General features: G+C 43.1%; 1 pseudogene; it reads left to right on the forward strand.

The window, feature by feature from the left end:
• Positions 1 to 1,276: 1,276 nt before the first annotated feature.
• LOC148689949 (uncharacterized) lies at positions 1,277 to 2,934 on the forward strand (annotated as a pseudogene).
• Positions 2,935 to 4,225: the final 1,291 nt, after the last annotated feature.

Consider the following 4,225-nt stretch of genomic DNA (forward strand, 5'->3'; position numbering starts at 1 on the left):
GGATTTGTTCATCTTCTTCCTTTATTTTTTTTATTTTTTAAGTTATTAATAATTAAAAAATAATTGTTATTTAAATATTTTAAATTCATATATATATATATATATATATATAGTAATGTTTAATTATCCACTTATGTGCCATATCAACCTTTATTCATTTCACCTACATCACACACTTACTTCACCTACCAACTCCATTTATTTCACCTACAACATCCACTCACTTTACCAAAAAAATGGATGGTGGTGATTCACTCTCAAAGCCTATAAATAGGCTTCTTCATCAAGGGATAAAAAAAAAGGAAGAAGACCAATTCACATGACACCAAAACCTTGAAGCTTTGAAACTCTAAAGCTCTCAAGCAAATCCCGAAGGATCAAGAAAGCCCTCTTCGTTCTTCGTCAAATCATCCTTCAAGATCAAGCCCCAACAGCCCTTGAAGAAACTTCCCTCAACCTTCAAGATTAAGCCCCCAACAGCCCTTGAAGAAAGTTTTCATCGTTCATCAATCGTTCATCCTAAGATCAAGCCCCAACGGCCCTTTGGATCAACAACATCAACAAATCCACACATCCAACTGTTCTTCAAGATCAAGCCCATAAGCCCTTGAAGATCTGTTCATCACTATTCTTCAAGATCAAGCCCAAAAACCCTTAAAGATCCGTCCAACCGTTCTTCAAGATCAAACCTAAAAACCCTTGAAGATCCGTTCATCACCATTCATCCAAGATCAAGCCTCAACGGCCTTTGGATCAATTGCACATCCATAAATTAACACCTTACGGAGATCGAATCGAAGGATCAAATTACAAAGAGATTGTAACCCCAAAATCATTAATACAAAAATATATTTTGTACACGTGTTCTTGTTTCAGGAATTTATCGTGTTTACAAATTTGGCACGCCCAGTGGGACAAGCTCTACCTCTCATCTCTTTCTCTTCAAGAAAACCAAAGCACACCTCCAAATTCAATTGTATCAAGTAAGGGATAAGCTGTTCTTGCAACCACCAAGGGAATAAGCATGAGCACTTCCGCCACGAATGGAGCATCCATTGGCGCCACAATCACTCCTCAACATGCCGCTTCAAAGTTGATACCGCTAAGCAAGCAAGAGGAGCATCAAAGGCGCGAGTCGGTCATCAACCTGACCTTGCTAGAGGCACCGAAGCATGCTGCTGAGGCGCATAAGATGACATCCGAAAATGGCCAATGGGGTTCTTCATCAGCACTCTGGACGTCTGAAGGAAAGTCGTGTCTATTAGTTGCACAAGTCATGACCATCGGCGTCATCTCTGTTGAAGAACAACTGGCTCAAATGAGTGAAGCAATTGTAAGGCTCACAAGGACTGTGGAGGAAAAAGACTTGCAAATCACCGCACTCATCAGCCGACTGGAGACGCAGGATGACGAGAAACTCGACCTAAAGGTTAATCCACTAAAGAGATGAGCTAATGAAGAAAAGGAGCCTCCGGTGGAGAAAGTCAAAGAAGAGCATGAGCCAGACTAAGTGGCAACACTTATGGGATCTCTTTCTATCCATCAACTGCAGAAAATGATCACTGACACCATCAAGGCATAGTACGAAGGGAGCTCACACACCTCCATGTTGTACTCGAAACCCTACTCTAAGAAGATTGACTCCTTGAAGATGCCAAGGGGTTATCAGCCACCAAAATTCATGCAATTCGATGGGAAGGGAAACCTAAAGCAATATGTCGCCCATTTTATTGAAACTTGCAACAATGCTGGGACGGAGGGAGACTACCTCGTCAAACAGTTCATGCGCTCTTTGAAAGGTAACGCTTTTGACTGGTACACCGACCTCAAACCCGAGTCTATGAACAGTTGGGATCAGCTAGAAAGGGAATTTCTCAACTGCTTCTACAACACTCGTCGCACTGTGAGCATGTTGGAGCTGACCAATACGAAACAGTGGACTAATGAACCTATCGTCGACTACATCAATAGATGGCGTTCATTAAGCTTGGATTGCAAAGATCAGCTTTCTGAAACCTCCGCCAGTGAGATGTGCGTTCAAGGCATGCAGTGGGGACTACACTACATCCTTCAAGGCGTCAAACCACGAACCTTTAAGGAGTTAGCCACTCGTGCCCATGATATGAAGTTAAGCATCGCCCGTCGTGGGAAGAAAGAACCGATTGCGGAATAAAAGGACGACAAAGTTTTGGGGCCAAAGGTGGATAAGGCTGTGTGGAAACCCACCAAGGAAGCAATGACAATCAACACAACTCCAATCAAAATCCCTACACAAGGCAAGGCGATTCAAACCGAAGTTTTTCGTGATCAAGAGATGCGTAGACGCACTTTGAAGGAGCATGAGGATAAGACTTATCCATTCCCCGACTTTGATGTGGTTGCCATGTTGAAAGACTTGCTTGACAAAAAGGTGATCGACTACCTGAGTGCAAACGGCCGGAAGAGATGAACTGTACTGACAGTCCAAGGTACTGTAAATTCCATCGCTTCATCAGTCATCCAACGAAAAAGTGCTCCATGCTGAAACATCTCATCATGAAGCTGGCTCAGAAGGGGATCATCGAGCTAGATCTTAACGAAATGGTGAAGTCAAACTATACCACTGTCACTTCTGGCTTTTTCGACTCAAAATCTTCACCTCAACCGCTAGGGGCATGCTCCAAAACCATGTCAGTCAAGTCAAATGAAGTTGAAGGATGGACTTATGTCACTCCAAAGAAAATGCACAGGAAGCATACGTCTCATCCACAAGTTCACCAATCGGAAAGGGGGCAAAGCAGCTCTCGTCAACCTCCAAAGCTACATGAAATTGTGACACGAAGATCGTTCGTTGACATCACAATGCGCGATTTCTTCCCCAAAGACTTCTTCAATTACTTGGTCAAGACTCTTTGCTATGAAGATTGCAAGGAATGCCTCTCCAAAATCGTTTGACAAATTCACAAAGCTCCTCGTTTGCATAAGCTTAAAAGGCGACAACAAACGCTCATTCCCTGCACGAGCTGAAATTGCAAACGGCAACAAACACTCCTGGCCCGCAAAAGCATAAACTGCATATGGCACAAAAAAAAAAAAAAAAAAAAAAAAAAAAAGCATTTGAACTACATTATGACTTGATCTTTTCTTTGGAGGGGTACGTAGGCAACTCGAACATTCAATTTTCGAGTCCAATCATATCAAAATAAAAAAATTAAAGGTTTCATTAAATGCTTGACTAATAAAAGTCAATTTTATTACAGGGGAAGATATTACTTTTTATAAAATTGTTACAGTTTCTTTAAAATATATATATATATATATATATATATATATATATAAAGAAGAAGAAAAAAATAAAGAAATTGGGTTGCCCCTTCTTCTCCACCGACAAAAAGAGAGTCAAAAGCCAGGCCTCCCTCCAATTTACAGGCCCAGAAGCCTAGAGACCGGCTAATGCCATAGGCCGCGCAAGAGGCCCATTCGGCTTCTTCTTCTTCGTCAATAGGGTCGTGCTGGTGACCCTCAACGACGTTAAATTCGTCAAGGTTGACCAAGCTGCGCTTTTCGATGTCATCCTAGCTGCGAATTATTTGAACATAAAGAGCTTGCTGGACCCCAACCTATCCTTCGAGTGATCCAATACCCAAGTTCGTTTTCTCGAACATCTCCGCGCTCGAGACATCAAACAGCACCGACCGAAAGTGATTTTTTTTTCAAGCTCTCTCTGCAAGTCGCCATTCACACTGTTGTAAAGCTTCCCGATAGTGTGCCTGGTCGTGATGTTGCTATGCGACAACCCCATCAACACTACTTAAGAAATCGCCAATCCTTCGTCGATATCCAAAGCTCATTGACCTCTGGTATAAGGTCAGGCACCCAAATGGATAGTGGTAACCCACACCCAGGTCCAGTTCTCGCCAAGCCCGCCAAACGCCACTGGCCGGCCCAATGCCATCATCATCCTTAGCTCCGCTCGAAGCAGTCAGATTTTACTAGCCCAAATCCAGGCCCAACCTTCGCCTAGCGCCTCCGTGACGCATTCCCATCTATCACTTCATTAACTGTCTACTCCCGATCTCCTTCCACATCAAGGTCCCGAAAAAGAAAATACGGAGTCTGCCAACCAGGTTTGGCATGCTATTCGTGGCTGAGACGAATGAGGAGTCGTAGTGATGCAGCAGGTGCTAGAACAGATGCCGATGGTGAAAATAGAGCGGAATAGAGTGACATTTATGGCAAGCTTCTA

This window comes from Pyrus communis, chromosome 16, assembly GCF_041283825.1.
Source record: "Pyrus communis isolate YQ-2024b chromosome 16, ASM4128382v1, whole genome shotgun sequence".
In the NCBI taxonomy this organism is placed as follows: domain Eukaryota; kingdom Viridiplantae; phylum Streptophyta; class Magnoliopsida; order Rosales; family Rosaceae; genus Pyrus; species Pyrus communis.